This window comes from Diorhabda sublineata, chromosome 9, assembly GCF_026230105.1.
Source record: "Diorhabda sublineata isolate icDioSubl1.1 chromosome 9, icDioSubl1.1, whole genome shotgun sequence".
Lineage (NCBI taxonomy): Eukaryota > Metazoa > Arthropoda > Insecta > Coleoptera > Chrysomelidae > Diorhabda > Diorhabda sublineata.
This window is the reverse complement of record NC_079482.1, coordinates 363,024-380,020: the sequence shown is the minus strand read 5'-3', so window position 1 is coordinate 380,020 and position 16,997 is coordinate 363,024. Positions and strand designations below refer to the sequence as shown.

Sequence of the window (16,997 nt, the reverse complement as noted above, 5' to 3'; positions counted from 1 at the left end):
TCAAGTACTTAATACTGATTGCGGCGCTGTTTACATAGGACAGACATCTCGGTATTTAGAAAATAGACTAAAAGATCATCAAGATTCAAAAAGTCTTGGAACTGAATCGAATACACGGAAAAGACAATTGCAGATGAGTTGATTGGTGGCTGCCACATATTTTTGAAATGCAAAAACTAAGGAAGTTTATAGTACAATTAGTGACGGAAGATATTGCAGAAAACTGAATGAAAAAATCAATTCTTATCATAAAAAACTTCAATTTACAACGTAAGAACAGAAAAAAAGATGTATTATTATATATCAAGTACTTTATACTGATTGCGGCGCTGTTTATATAGGACAGACATCTCGGCATTTGGAAAATAGATTAAAGGTTCATCAAGATTCAAAAAGTCTTGAAACTGAATCGAATACACGGAAAAGACAATTGCAGATGAGTTGATTGGTGGCTGCCACATATTTTTGAGATGCAAAAACTAAGGAAGTTTATAGTACAATTAGTGACGGAAGATATTGCAGAAAACTGAATGAAAAAATCAATTCTTATCATAAAAAACTTCAATATACAACGTAAGAACAGAAAAAAAGATGTATTATTATATATCAAGTACTTTATACTGATTGCGGCGCTGTTTACATAGGACAGACATCTCGGCATTTGGAAAATAGATTAAAGGTTCATCAAGATTCAAAAAGTCTTGGAATTGAATCGAATACACGAAAAAGTCAACTACAATTTAAAACTATTTAAAAATAAGAGACGATTTAGAATTATACAAACTTATAAAGGAAAAAATTGACATAATCGGACCCAACCAAGAGATGGAATGGTTCGTAACCCATCAATGGTGTTATTGGGGGTTTGTAAAAGGGAATAACGTGGCCAATCGGGTTCTAAATTAGTCCAGTAACAGATCCTAGGAAAAATCATCGTACCGCCGTTTCTATAAGGATAAACTTGAACTAAAACCTGCTGAATTTTTTCTTCGGGTTCCGGCACAACTCCAAGCTATGGTTTCGACGGTATCGTATGTCTAAAACGTCATTGACTTCGAGATATTAGTGCATACTATGCGAAAAACTGAAAAATTTGAAAGAAAAAATCAAAAACTCAATTGGGGAGTGGAAAATAAAAAAATTACTTGCATGGAAATATCTCTTAAACTTAGAATTTGTTGTTTTTAGAAATTCTTATCAAATAAAACGATTTTCGTTTTAATTTTTTTTGTTTTATTCATTTTTGTATATCAGAAACATTTTTCTACATTAATTTATTCATAATTCAAATTTAGAAATAGAATTTGGTTGACGTGGAGTTGATGGATTATTATTAGGAAAATATTCGCTTCTATCGGCTGTCAAATATTCATATTTATCTACAAAATGATTATTGTCAGTTTTCATATAACTAGAAACCGTATTTCGACGATAATAAAGGACATCAAAAGACTCGAAATACCCGGCAGTCGTTTTTTGTCAAAGCGTTTCGAATTTGTGTACAAAATTTTTCAAATCAGTTTATTAATCACGTCATTTTCAAAACCTTACGAAATTCAATTCTACTTTTTTTACGCTTATTTATAACAGAACAAAATTACTTTATAACAGTAACTTTATATCGTTACACGTCTACGTAGGAGTTCTCTTATTACAAACCCAGCAATGCGGAGAAGTCTTTCATGTGCGTACTTAAAAGGAATCATATAATATCTGAAAATAATACAACCCATAATTAATTATAGAGCAAAATCATCTTCTTCAAAAAGATCTTTTTTTGAATAATGCGCTGCTACATCGAGACGTCCAAATTATACATGATTCGTACCGTCGAAACGAACAATTCGTTTACCAAAAACATTTATTTCGCACATTGGGTCAGCTCAAACCTCAAAAGAAAACTTCCCTCTACTTCTTATGCTCAACTGCTTATGGAAATCTCCTTAAAAACTATCTTGTAATTTTCCCTTCCACGTCGATCTGCCTGGTAACCAGGTGAACCGATTCAACAGTCAAATGGTCAACTGTACTGTACCAATATCTTCTATCGTTTCTTTTTTATCTTCTTCTATGTTTTTTTATTTTTACTCCCTTTTTATTACATTCCAGTTAACACCACAACTCTCCTTAATCCCCCACGACTCAAGTATCGTAGAAAAAACTTTTTTCTACCACGGCTAAACCTAAAATATCTCGCACCATCTCAAATTCTCTTAAATTCATTATTTACACGGATACAGTTTCCATCCTGGTAACAAATAATCCAACGAACCTCTCAAGTTCTGAAGCTGGCAACTGAGCTAGTTGAGGAATCGTCAGAATCGGTGGGAGTAGCAAGTAGCTTCTGAAGATGCCAACTGCAAGAGTGGAGGAATCGCTGGAAGTAGCAAGTAACTTCTGAAGCTGGCAACTGAGCTAGTTGAGGAATCGTCAAAATCGGTAGGAGTGGCAAGTAGCTTCTGAAGATGCCAACTGCAAGAGTGGAGGAATCGCTGGAAGCAGCAAGTAACTTCTGAAGTTGGCAACTGAGCTAGTTGAGGAATCGTCAAAATCGGTAGGAGTGGCAAGTAGCTTCTGAAGATGCCAACTGCAAGAGTGGAGGAATCGCTGGAAGCAGCAAGTAACTTCTGAAGCTGGCAACTGAGCTAGTTGAGGAATCGTCAAAATCGGTAGGAGTGGCAAGTAGCTTCTGAAGATGCCAACTGCAAGAGTGGAGGAATCGCTGGAAGCAGCAAGTAACTTCTGAAGCTGGCAACTGAGCTAGTTGAGGAATCGTCAGAATCGGTGGGAGTAGCAAGTAGCTTCTGAAGATGCCAACTGCAAGAGTGGAGGAATCGCTGGAAGCAGCAAGTAACTTCTGAAGCTGGCAACTGAGCTAGTTGAGGAATCGTCAGAATCGGTGGGAGTAGCAAGTAGCTTCTGAAGATGCCAACTGCAAGAGTGGAGGAATCGCTGGAAGCAGCAAGTAACTTCTGAAGCTGGCAACTGAGCTAGTTGAGGAATCGTCAGAATCGGTGGGAGTAGCAAGTAGCTTCTGAAGATGCCAACTGCAAGAGTGGAGGAATCGCTGGAAGCAGCAAGTAACTTCTGAAGCTGGCAACTGAGCTAGTTGAGGAATCGTCAGAATCGGTGGGAGTAGCAAGTAGCTTCTGAAGATGCCAACTGCAAGAGTGGAGGAATCGCTGGAAGCAGCAAGTAACTTCTGAAGCTGGCAACTGAGCTAGTTGAGGAATCGTCAAAATCGGTAGGAGTGGCAAGTAGCTTCTGAAGATGCCAACTGCAAGAGTGGAGGAATCGCTGGAAGCAGCAAGTAACTTCTGAAGCTGGCAACTGAGCTAGTTGAGGAATCGTCAGAATCGGTGGGAGTAGCAAGTAGCTTCTGAAGATGCCAACTGCAAGAGTGGAGGAATCGCTGGAAGCAGCAAGTAACTTCTGAAGCTGGCAACTGAGCTAGTTGAGGAATCGTCAGAATCGGTGGGAGTAGCAAGTAGCTTCTGAAACTGCTAACTGGACGAGTAGAGCGAAGAACTTCTGTAGATATCAGAGGTAACCAACTTAGAGTCTCAGGACTCTATCAGAACTTTTGGTGGGTAACATTTTGAAATGTTACAATTGACAACGTCTCATTATCAAAAGTGAAAATAGGTTTGTCGATTATACATGACGTTCGTACAGTAAAAACTACTTTGAGATAGATGTAGCTGTGTATATGAATATCTCCAGTGATTTCCAACATTGTTCCAGCACTGGAAAGATCCAACTAATTCAATTAAGACCTTATAATAAAGTAACAACATTATGTGACGTTTCGGCCTGAATTAAAAAGATTTATGAGAGATCGTGCTGAAAGCAAGGACTATTTGATTTTAAATTGAATTACTTTCTTTTTTTTTTTTTTAAACCAAGACGTTGATGTTTCTTAATTCGGTGGTATTTGTGAAGATTCCCAAGTTTTAGGAGGATCAGAGAGTGGCCTTATTAAACTAAACTGTTTAGATATTAACAAAAGTAATTTTTCAAATTTATCTAATTTATAACTTTTCGTTTTAGATAATTATTAATGGTTGTCTCTGACTACAAGTTTCTACAAAAATGTAAGTATTCAAAAAATATGAAAATTTGAGATATTTTGAAAAATAACACATGGAAATTCTCTGAAATTCGGAAGGTTTTAAGAAAATTGAATGACCTACGGAAAATACGAGAAAACCGAGGATAAAATTTGAAAAACAAAAAAAGTTCCAAGATATTTCGAAAAATTGGGAAAACCGATGAATTCGAAAATGAGATTAGGAAAAATTATGATGAAATATGAAAAATTACAGAAATTGAAAGATACCCGAGTATTCCCGAGATAAGCTAAAATAATTGGAAATATTTGAAAATTTTGAAAATAATTTTGTAAAAATCTAATCAAATTTGCAAAAAAATCGATAATTTGGACAAAACTTTGAAGAAGCTTCGAGAAAATCGAAAAAAATTAACAAAATTCGTCGAAATTTCAGAAAATGTTTTAAATGAACTCGAAAAAACCCAGAAAATTCGAAACATTTGAAGAATTTTTTCAAATTATTAGAAAATTCAATAAAATAACGAGATAAACGAAAGTAATTGGTAATATTATAAAAATATCGAAAATAATTATAATAAAATCGGAATAATTTGAAAAATATTTAGAAAATTGATCGTAACTTCGAAAACGCTTCCAAAAACCGAAAAAAAATTTGAAAAAACCGAAAATTTTTAAACAAACTGGTTAGATTAGGTTAGATTAAGTTAGGTTTTGGTTAGGTTAGGTTAGGTTAGGTTAGATCTCTAATATATAAAATGAAGTATGAAAATATAACAAATGTGCCAGGAATTCAAGAAGACAAATTTCAATAACCAGAAAGGAAACAACTACATACTAAAATCTAATCAAATTTGAAAAAAAAATCGACAATTTGGACTATACTTTGAAAAAGCTTCGAGAAAATCGAAGAAAATTAACAAAATTCGTCGAAATTTCAGAAAATGTTTTAAATGAACTCGAAAAAACCCAGAAAATTCGAAACATTTGAAGAATTTTTTTAAATTATTAGAAAATTCAATAAAATAACGAGAAAAACGAAAGTAATTGATAATATTATAAAAATATCAAAAATAATTTTAATAAAATCGGAATAATCTGAAAAATATTTAGAAATTCAAACGCAACTTTTAAAAATAATCAAACAAACTGGTTAGGTTAGGTTAGTTTTGTTAAGCTTAGATTAGGTTAGGTTAGGTTAGATTAGATTAGATTAGGTTGGGTTAGGTTATGTTACGTCTCCAATATGTAGAATGAAGTCTGAAAATATAAAAAATGTGCCAGTAATTCGAGAAAATTTCGAAAATATAAATTTCAATAACTAGAAAAGAAACAACTACATAAGAAAACTTCGAAACAATTATTTGTACTTTTCTCCATTTCCAAATTTAGATTCCTCAACGTAAACCATAAATCAAGTTACTCAATCGATTGTCCTCTAATATACCGTAAATGCACAAATTTGTTACAAGTTTGATATCATAAATTCCAATCCGACAATACACGGAACGCGTTCATACGAGAATTTAAAGTTTCGAGTTGAATAAAACGAATTGTCAAAAAAACACCCCGAATACATGCTTGCCATACATCCGGGATTAAATTTAAGACAATAACATCACAATTTACTAACTTCATACTGTGTTGAATAATGTTCAGAGTGTTAATTAGTTACCTTCATTAAAATTTAATCCAAGTTTCAACGTTCCTGATATCGTTTTTAACGACTCGTCAATTTGCTTTGTATGAGAAATTATAAAATTATTCGAAAAGGTCCTCGCCATCAGGATTATTAACAAAAGAACCAACATCACAGGTTGAACCACGTTCGAATTTTGAAAATTTTCGACGTTTGGAACCTCTATCTAGTTAGGGATGAGGATAGGGTGGTTATCCGCCTACTCCACACAACGAATCACCCATTTTTTTAGTCGATTCCAACACCTCGATCCGCCTACTCCTTGGAGTTTCACCGGAAAGCATTTGGACAACACCGTGGACATCATCTCTGATGATTTTGAGATACCTGGTGAACTAGCCGCCTAGATCTGGCAATAAATATGTGGAGTTTGATTCTTCGGGAGGTTTTAGAAAGAATTTTATTGTTAGTCGAGGTGGTATTGGAAGGAAATGGATGAAGAAGGTGTTTCCTCAAACCGCTTACTCCTTGGAGTTTCACCGGAGAAATGGAAAGCATCGAGATCACCGTGGACATCATCTCTGATGATTTTGAGATACCTGGTGAACTAGTCGCCTAGATCTGGCAATAATTATGTGGAGTTTGACTCTTCGGGAGGTTTTAGAAGGAATTTTATTGTTAGTCGAGGTGGTATTGGAAGGAAATGGATGAAGAAGGCGTTACCTCAATCCGCTTACTCCTTGGAGTTTCACCGGAGAAATGGAAAGCATCGAAAACACCGTGGACATCATCTCTGATGATTTTGAGATACCTGGTGAACTAGCCGCCTAGATCTGGCAATAATTATGTGGAGTTTGACTCTTCGGGAGGTTTTAGAAAGAATTTTATTGTTAGTCGAAGTGGTATTGGAAGGAAATGGATGAAGAAGGTGTTTCCTCAATCCGCTTACTCCTTGGAGTTTCACCGGAGAAATGGAAAGCATCGAAAACACCGTGGACATCATCTCTGATGATTTTGAGATACCTGGTGAACTAGCCGCCTAGATCTGGCAATAATTATGTGGAGTTTGACTCTTCGGGAGGTTTTAGAAGGAATTTTATTGTTAGTCTGGGTGGTATTGGAAGGAAATGGATGAAGAAGGTGTTTCCTCAATCCGCTTACTCCTTGGAGTTTCACCGGAGAAATGGAAAGCATCGAAAACACCGTGGACATCATCTCTGATGATTTTGAGCTACCTGGTGAACTAGCCGCCTAGATCTGGCAATAAATATGTGGAGTTTGATTCTTCGGGAGGTTTTAGAAAGAATTTTATTGTTAGTCGAGGTGGTATTGGAAGGAAATGGATGAAGAAGGTGTTTCCTCAAACCGCTTACTCCTTGGAGTTTCACCGGAGAAATGGAAAGCATCGAGATCACCGTGGACATCATCTCTGATGATTTTGAGATACCTGGTGAACTAGTCGCCTAGATCTGGCAATAATTATGTGGAGTTTGACTCTTCGGGAGGTTTTAGAAGGAATTTTATTGTTAGTCGAGGTGGTATTGGAAGGAAATGGATGAAGAAGGCGTTACCTCAATCCGCTTACTCCTTGGAGTTTCACCGGAGAAATGGAAAGCATCGAGATCACCGTGGACATCATCTCTGATGATTTTGAGATACCTGGTGAACTAGCCGCCTAGATCTGGCAATAAATATGTGGAGTTTGATTCTTCGGGAGGTTTTAGAAAGAATTTTATTGTTAGTCGAGGTGGTATTGGAAGGAAATGGATGAAGAAGGTGTTTCCTCAAACCGCTTACTCCTTGGAGTTTCACCGGAGAAATGGAAAGCATCGAGATCACCGTGGACATCATCTCTGATGATTTTGAGATACCTGGTGAACTAGTCGCCTAGATCTGGCAATAATTATGTGGAGTTTGACTCTTCGGGAGGTTTTAGAAGGAATTTTATTGTTAGTCGAGGTGGTATTGGAAGGAAATGGATGAAGAAGGCGTTACCTCAATCCGCTTACTCCTTGGAGTTTCACCGGAGAAATGGAAAGCATCGAGATCACCGTGGACATCATCTCTGATGATTTTGAGATACCTGGTGAACTAGCCGCCTAGATCTGGCAATAAATATGTGGAGTTTGATTCTTCGGGAGGTTTTAGAAAGAATTTTATTGTTAGTCGAGGTGGTATTGGAAGGAAATGGATGAAGAAGGTGTTTCCTCAAACCGCTTACTCCTTGGAGTTTCACCGGAGAAATGGAAAGCATCGAGATCACCGTGGACATCATCTCTGATGATTTTGAGATACCTGGTGAACTAGTCGCCTAGATCTGGCAATAATTATGTGGAGTTTGACTCTTCGGGAGGTTTTAGAAGGAATTTTATTGTTAGTCGAGGTGGTATTGGAAGGAAATGGATGAAGAAGGCGTTACCTCAATCCGCTTACTCCTTGGAGTTTCACCGGAGAAATGGAAAGCATCGAGATCACCGTGGACATCATCTCTGATGATTTTGAGATACCTGGTGAACTAGCCGCCTAGATCTGGCAATAAATATGTGGAGTTTGATTCTTCGGGAGGTTTTAGAAAGAATTTTATTGTTAGTCGAGGTGGTATTGGAAGGAAATGGATGAAGAAGGTGTTTCCTCAAACCGCTTACTCCTTGGAGTTTCACCGGAGAAATGGAAAGCATCGAGATCACCGTGGACATCATCTCTGATGATTTTGAGATACCTGGTGAACTAGTCGCCTAGATCTGGCAATAATTATGTGGAGTTTGACTCTTCGGGAGGTTTTAGAAGGAATTTTATTGTTAGTCGAGGTGGTATTGGAAGGAAATGGATGAAGAAGGCGTTACCTCAATCCGCTTACTCCTTGGAGTTTCACCGGAGAAATGGAAAGCATCGAGATCACCGTGGACATCATCTCTGATGATTTTGAGATACCTGGTGAACTAGCCGCCTAGATCTGGCAATAAATATGTGGAGTTTGATTCTTCGGGAGGTTTTAGAAAGAATTTTATTGTTAGTCGAGGTGGTATTGGAAGGAAATGGATGAAGAAGGTGTTTCCTCAAACCGCTTACTCCTTGGAGTTTCACCGGAGAAATGGAAAGCATCGAAAACACCGTGGACATCATCTCTGATGATTTTGAGATACCTGGTGAACTAGCCGCCTAGATCTGACAATAATTATGTGGAGTTTGACTCTTCGGGAGGTTTTAGAAGGAATTTTATTGTTAGTCGAGGTGGTATTGGAAGGAAATGGATGAAGAAGGTGTTTCCTCAATCCGCTTACTCCTTGGAGTTTCACCGGAGAAATGGAAAACATCGAAAACACCGTGGACATCATCTCTGATGATTTTGAGATACCTGGTGAACTAGCCGCCTAGATCTGGCAATAAATATGTGGAGTTTCATTCTTCGGGAGGTTTTAGAAAGAATTTTATTGTTAGTCGAGGTGGTATTGGAAGGAAATGGATGAAGAAGGTGTTTCCTCAATCCGCTTACTCCTTGGAGTTTCACCGGAGAAATGGAAAGCATCGAAAACACCGTGGACATCATCTCTGATGATTTTGAGATACCTGGTGAACTAGCCGCCTAGATCTGGCAATAAATATGTGGAGTTTCATTCTTCGGGAGGTTTTAGAAAGAATTTTATTGTTAGTCGAGGTGGTATTGGAAGGAAATGGATGAAGAAGGTGTTTCCTCAAACCGCTTACTCCTTGGAGTTTCACCGGAGAAATGGAAAGCATCGAGATCACCGTGGACATCATCTCTGATGATTTTGAGATACCTGGTGAACTAGCCGCCTAGATCTGGCAATAAATATGTGGAGTTTCATTCTTCGGGAGGTTTTAGAAAGAATTTTATTGTTAGTCGAGGTGGTATTGGAAGGAAATGGATGAAGAAGGTGTTTCCTCAATCCGCTTACTCCTTGGAGTTTCACCGGAGAAATGGAAAGCATCGAAAACACCGTGGACATCATCTCTGATGATTTTGAGATACCTGGTGAACTAGCCGCCTAGATCTGGCAATAAATATGTGGAGTTTCATTCTTCGGGAGGTTTTAGAAAGAATTTTATTGTTAGTCGAGGTGGTATTGGAAGGAAATGGATGAAGAAGGTGTTTCCTCAATCCGCTTACTCCTTGGAGTTTCACCGGAGAAATGGAAAGCATCGAAAACACCGTGGACATCATCTCTGATGATTTTGAGCTACCTGGTGAACTAGCCGCCTAGATCTGCCAATAAATATGTGGAAATCGACCCTTTTGGAGATTTTAGAGCGAATTTTATGAATGAAGAAAGTGTTTCCAGGTTAATCGTAATCTCTGATTATCGTCCTTTGTGTTCAGACAGTTCCTCTATATCGATAGCTTCTCGAATAATCCTGGATTTGAAGGAGTGGAATGTAGATTATAAGTTTTAGGTTTATTGAAATTGATTGTATGGACACGATGCTGGGAAAAAGGACAGACAACAAGTGTTCCTTTGCCCTGATGGAAATGCGTCGCTTTGTCTGACCAATATAGAAACGGGGACAATCTGAGCAGGGATTTCATACTCTTCGTGGTACTCAATGGATATTTTATCTTTGACGGATCTGATTAGATGTGGGAGAGTTCTTGAATTGCAATTGAATTTACATGTCTTTAAATATCTGCTAGAAATTGTCGCAAGAGGTCTATGGGTATAATTCTCTATCTAGTACGCGTGGTGTAAGCGCTTTAGTGAAGGTCGACGTGGCACTGAAGATAACCAGTACCCAGATCGCCCTGTAACTGTTTAAACTCCGGAAACAGTCACCAAAATCAATCAAATTATGCGTGCAGATAGTCGAATTAGGATCCGGACGATTGCCGAGGCTGTAAACGCCGATAAAGAAACGATTAGAAAAATTTTAGACATGACAAAAGTCTGTGCGAAGTTGGTACCAAAAAATTAGGCTTCTGACCAAAAACTCTTGCTCAGATTTCCTTGGAATGTTAGAAAAAGATCTACTTTGAAAGGGATCCTATTTGAGTCGATGGAAGTGGTGAATCGACGCTATGAACTTGCCTGCAGATGGAACAGTCTTTGGAGCTGGTTCTCCCTGGTTCAATCCATCGTTTTGATTGATCTTTTGTTGTGGGTGTGTTCTGATACACCTGAAACGGCACAAAAATTATCAAACAATCGATGGAAACATCTTCACAACGAAGTTTTTGTTCTATTCCGAGTAAACAGCTTCTTCACGTCCAAATTTTTAGTTAAAATGCGATCTACAGTACTTTTTGAAATGTCTGCTGTATCTGTACCGGCTTAAGAATTTTTTGGTGGTCTGCTGGTCTTCAGATAATTTGTTGATAACGAAGAATCAGTCTCGCTCAGAGTAGAATCTAGTTTTTTGATCTTTCAAATGTGGCGTCTTCAAACTTACATATTTTGTACTTTCAAGTATCTAACAAGCAACTACCGCCATATCTAGTTCAGGCTAGGTATTCCTGGAACCATCCTCGAATATTCCCTTTGAAGTAATGAACGTTTTACTAAATTTTAATTTGATATAATACAGTGAAATAGATTAGTAGAAAGCAGTGATTCATTTTGGACTTTATATTTTCGTTTCGGGTTTAAAATCGGTTGTAAAACGTAAAAATTGATGTTCATGATGAGACTGTTATAATTGAAAATCCTCATATTCGTAAAATATGATCAATAAGGTTAAATTGAAAACTATTAAGGTTGTTTTATGAGCGAAATTGAGCGAAATCCCATCCCATTGAGATGCTTAGATTATTTTCAGTATTTTCTATCTGAAATAAAACTATCTTATAATTCTTTGGTAGTAACGCCTCTGATAAGCTTAACGATACCCTCAAGGTAAATTTCTACCCTTCTCCTACACGTATCTAGGGAACATTCCTTTCCTTTATCACACTAACTCACTTTGTTGAAAATAGGGCGAATTTCTCTTCCACTTTTTAATAAATGACTTTTAATATGCCTTCGAAACACTAGTTTCGATAATTGTCGTCTTCAGAGGTCATCTTTATATCTAAATAATTCAGTTTGAAACAATTTTTGATTAGTGACAATCAAAATTTGCTCAATAAATCTAACCTTAAGAAAGTTTAATACAACTTGATACGAACCGTGTAACTAGCGCCCTCTATGGATTTATTTATGAATTGGTTGTATCAGTTTCCAAAACATATACAGTGTTGCCAGTATTGTCAAATATTCTCCAGTTTTCGATGTATTCTAGAGACGGGTATCAGTTGGATTGATTTTGTTTTTGGAAATAGTGGATATGTGCGTGTATGGGAAATAAGGAAACATTGGAAGCGACAACGTCGTAAATCTGAGATAATGGAGAAGGCAATCTCGGAAAATGAATATTTTAAGAAAAAGATGCCGCTTTGGGGCCGGCTCGAACATAAAAAGAAATTTTACAACCATCTGACGCGCCCCGTGTTCGGAACGTTACTCATAGTTGGTCCACGTGTAGAGAAATTTTCATCGTCTCATTCGGAAATGTGAAAACAAGAGGGGCATAAATTCTACCTATTCGACGTACTTAAATTTTTTTAAAAATATTAATATTAATATTATAAAAAATGTTACACTTCCTAACCGGATGTTGCCGAATTGGATACAAGATGAGTCTAGAAAATCGATAATTTTAATATTTTTTTTACAAAAAAGTGTCGGGTTAACGTGTAGTGAAAGATAATTGGTTTCAGTTTTTTTCTTAACACTAAACTCCATCCACTGTTTTCGAAATTGACTAAAGAATAAATCGTTAACCGCCAGACATTTTTAATTTATTATTAGTATATAAATGGAAACGGTTATTGTATACTGAATAATGAAAAAAATGCATTACGCAATTTGCTCATAGTCTTGGAATTATTGTAATAGTTTGTTTTTTATTCTAATATCATTATCAATCACTTTTATAGTCCAGTTAACATCAAAATTTTGTCCACAAAACGATATATTTTTGTTCAAATTTTCGAATTTTGCAAATAACTCGAAATCTATGTGAAATTTCGGAAAAAGTTGAGAAATCAAAAATGTAGTTTAAAAAATTTTCTACAAAAAAGGTTTCTTGTGATTTTACTCTAAGTGCTGTCATTTCTTTGTAAAATGCGGGGTCGCGCCACGATGGAAATTACCGTCCCCGGCTGAAGAAGAAACCGCTGTATCTACTCGAAAACTCAACATTTCGGGACGAAAGAAAATGCGTTTCACTCGTTAGAGTCTCTACTTTTTAACTGCATCTACGAAAAAATTCAGACTTTTAAAATTTTCTTGGAAAACAACACGAACGAGGAGATTGTTTTTTGCTGGTTGTTTGGGTGAACTTGAAACACGTGTGTCTGTAACTCTGCTACACCCAGCAGTAAATCCTTGCTTGAGGTCGTCAATTAGACACTTTAATTAATGTTAGATTTTTTCATAGTTGACAAGTTTGGTTACTTGTTTATAAGTTGTTGAATACCAGCCATTAAATCATAAATTTTGTGGCTGAGTTGTCGAGATTCAATTTCCTCCCCAAATAAGTTTCGATTTCCCATAAAAAATTCGAAAATTCGGCATAGATTCCGAGTTCTAATTGGGCTGTCTCACTGGACTATTAGGCACACCATACGATTCTAGTACTTCTACAACGTTGCCAGGTACATTGTTTTTTCAGTAAATCCATAACATGAGAAATTTCCCCAAGATTACGAAAAAAATTTGAAAAAAAAAACGTAGACTGTAGGCCAAAAGTTTAAGACCACTTTAATGAAAGTGGGAAAATCGATCAAAACTTTAAATAAACTGTTGAATTATCCAATAAAACATTTTTTGACAATCACTAGACTTGAAATATTAACAATTCACGATAAAAAAAATTCTATATTTAGCTAAAGTGATTTGTAATGTCGTTTTAACTCAAAATCTACAGAATATCTGATCCCAGTTCTAACGTGGGTTTGTGTTTTATATGTAAAGAGACTTTAATTGAAGTTCAAGGGTACAAAAGGGGTGTAAGAACCCTTCTTGCGTCGATTACTTCCCTTGAAAACATAGAAAATCCGCGGTTTCTAGTAGGAAAATCAAATATTACGCCATCAAAGGCGACGAGATCAGTTTCTGAGCATTCCAATTTCAGACAACACTGTTGTCTATGTGAAAACAAAATAACTGAAAAGGGGTAGAAAAGAAGAAGCCAGAAGAAGTTATCTCTCAGTGCAACAATCTGGAAAGAAGGTGAGAAACGTGGTGATGAACGTACTCTTAAAATGAAAGAGCGAATATCTGAGAACGGAGATTTGGTAGCCGTCGATACCAGATATCATCGGTTTGGCCAAACAAAACTCTACCAGGTACCACCAACAGCAAAGTCCCAGGGGAAATTGTCCGCATTTTACAGTCGTGGAAAGCCATGGAAAGGATTTATCCATTTTTGGAAGAGAAAGCTGATGAGATGAGTTCGTAGTTAGATAGAAAGACAACAACTACGGACAGTCGTTGAGAAACTCTTCGGAGGAATTCCAAGAGAGCCAAATTAATTGAATTTTTAGATTTTGAATATTAACAAAGACTGCTTTTATCAACTTTTGTTGTATTCATCTTTTTTATTTCATTATTCGTGGCTTAATAAATAATAAACTGTATCAAAGATGTAATTGTTTTATTTGGGGTTACATAAATGAAAATTTATCAATTCTACGTTTCCCCCCTTCCTCTTCGAGTTGTTTATTTCATTATTTTAACCTACAAATATCATCCTGAACACACTTTTGTAAACTACCACAGCACCAACGCTGTCTGATATGAACTTTAATCTCTGAAGATGATAACTTGATTAACGAAACGGATACAAGAAGACTCGTATGAGTCTACGAAATCGATAATTTTAATATTTTTTTTTTTACAACAAAGTGTCGGGTTAACGTGTAGTGAAAGATAATTGGTTTCAGTTTTTTTCTTAACACTAAACTCCATCCACAGTTTTCGAAATTGACTAAAGTATAAGACGAGGTCGAGGAATAGATCTTATTTAAGCTCCAGTTGGAATTATCATCAGTTGTGATGTCTAAAGTAATTAATTTGTCTTAAATATTTCATTATTTCACTATACAGTACGTTCAATGTAAATATCATCAACGATTCCAGAAATTTAAATTTACTAAAATATTATTAAACTTTGAAGCGCTTAATCTCGGAAACTATTTTGTTTACAAAAACAATTCTAGTATCATATCATAGCAAATTTAGTTTTCTTTAAAAACGTATTGAGAAAATTTTTTCGAAAATTAGTCCTTTAGGGTTTAAATCGTCAAAATTTGAAAAAATAACGTTTTTTTTTTCGATTTTTGTCAAAGTTGCTGTCGGCGTTCCAAGTCACAAATTTCGATTATTCATTAGACTATTTTTATAAAAAAATCAATAAAGAAAAAGTTAAAACTCTCTAAAGTACTATGGGCATTTCGATTTTCTTTATATTTTGAAAAAACTTGACTATATAATATATCTAATCACTTGCGAATCTTTCAAAATTGATACTAATACAAAAAATTCGTTTAAACAAATATTTAAATACGGAAACAGTTTTTTTTCAACCTCCGATCGCTCCGTGCAAATCTAACCTAACCTAACCTAAAATACTAAGTAATATAAATATGCAAAATCATTTAAATCGTTTTTACAAAAATAATAAATAAATGTAAGAAATTAAAAACAAAATTATTTTCCTCGTGCGATTATATTTGTCAATTTTTCGAAAATCAATGTCAAATGATTTGAATTTTTTCATAGCAATTAGTTTTCTGTTAATAAAAATTGAAAAGTGCTAATGCACCATTAAATGCACTTCATTTCCGATTTTCTTTTCTATGGCACGGATGTGAAGAAAAATCAGTCCCGCATGTGTGCGAAACGACCCAAATCGAATGTAATTTCTCGACTTTTATATATCAACGCAAATTTAGCTGAAAAGGCTCGCAATTCGAAAGGCTACAAAGTAACGACGAGCCTTTTTACAAAAGAAAACCCACGGATATAAAGAAATAATAATAATATATCTATATTTCGAAAATCTGACATCCTTTTCACCTCTATTATTGTCTTAAAAGCGTGTTCGAGATTCGAGACGGAATCTTCTTTTATACGGTTATATACGAGGGCTCGTTCATATAAAACAAACATTTTATTATCCCAAAAGAAACTTGCCTCCAATGAATTCAACTAGAGTACCAAAACAGACCTTGAAACTTCTTGAAATTCTGTGGTTTTCTCTAACTATTCCGTCAAATCGACAGATTTGCGTCCTTAGTCCCCTTCATCGTTACCGCCATCTTTAAACTTTCAACACCATCACTTATGAAGTTTTCCACATACACACGACTCATATCCCGATGGATTTCTGCAGTTTTTATCTCGTAGAAAACGAATCACACTTCGCAATTCATACATAAATAATGGCGGACATGTTTACGTGGCTGTAGCATAACGCCGACTGACGCCTGAGTGTCAATAATGGCGGAGTGTGTAGCGCTTTGTTTTGCCCGCGTAGGACGGAGCGATCGGAGGTTGAAAAAAAACTGTTTCCGTATTTAAATATTTGTTTAAACGAATTTTTTGTATTAGTATCAATTTTGAAAGTTTCGCAAGTGATTAGATATATTATATAGTCAAGTTTTTTCAAAATATAAAGAAAATCGAAATGCCCATAGTACTTTAGAGAGTTTTAACTTTTTCTTTATTGATTTTTTTATAAAAATAGTCTAATGAATAATCGAAATTTGTGACTTGGAACGCCGACAGCAACTTTGACAAAAATCGAAAAAAAAAACGTTATTTTTTCAAATTTTGACGATTTAAACCCTAAAGGACTAATTTTCGAAAAAATTTTCTCAATACGTTTTTAAAGAAAACTAAATTTGCTATGATATGATACTAGAATTGTTTTTGTAAACAAAATAGTTTCCGAGATTAAGCGCTTCAAAGTTTAATAATATTTTAGTAAATTTAAATTTCTGGAATCGTTGATGATATTTACATTGAACGTACTGTATAGTGAAATAATGAAATATTTAAGACAAATTAATTACTTTAGACATCACAACTGATGATAATTCCAACTGGAGCTTAAATAAGATCTATTCCTCGACCTCGTCTTATACTTTAGTCAATTTCGAAAACTGTGGATGGAGTTTAGTGTTAAGAAAAAAACTGAAACCAATTATCTTTCACTACACGTTAACCCGACACTTTGTTGTAAAAAAAAAATATTAAAATTATCGATTTCGTAGACTCATACGAGTCTTCT

At 35.7% G+C, this 16,997-nt stretch overlaps 1 protein-coding gene across 3 annotated transcripts in view; it reads left to right on the top strand.

Annotated features, from left to right (window-relative positions):
- Window positions 1-16,997, top strand: part of LOC130448746 (cadherin-87A) — a 213,180-nt gene that overhangs the window by 84,919 nt on the left and 111,264 nt on the right. Inside the window, exon 2 of one of the 3 annotated variants that reach the window (XM_056786243.1) lies at window positions 4,051-4,094. The exons of the other annotated variants lie outside the window; for them this stretch is intronic. The gene's annotated coding sequence lies outside the window, so the exon portion shown is untranslated. The remainder of the gene's footprint in view (window positions 1-4,050; window positions 4,095-16,997) is intronic. 3 annotated transcript variants of the gene reach the window in all.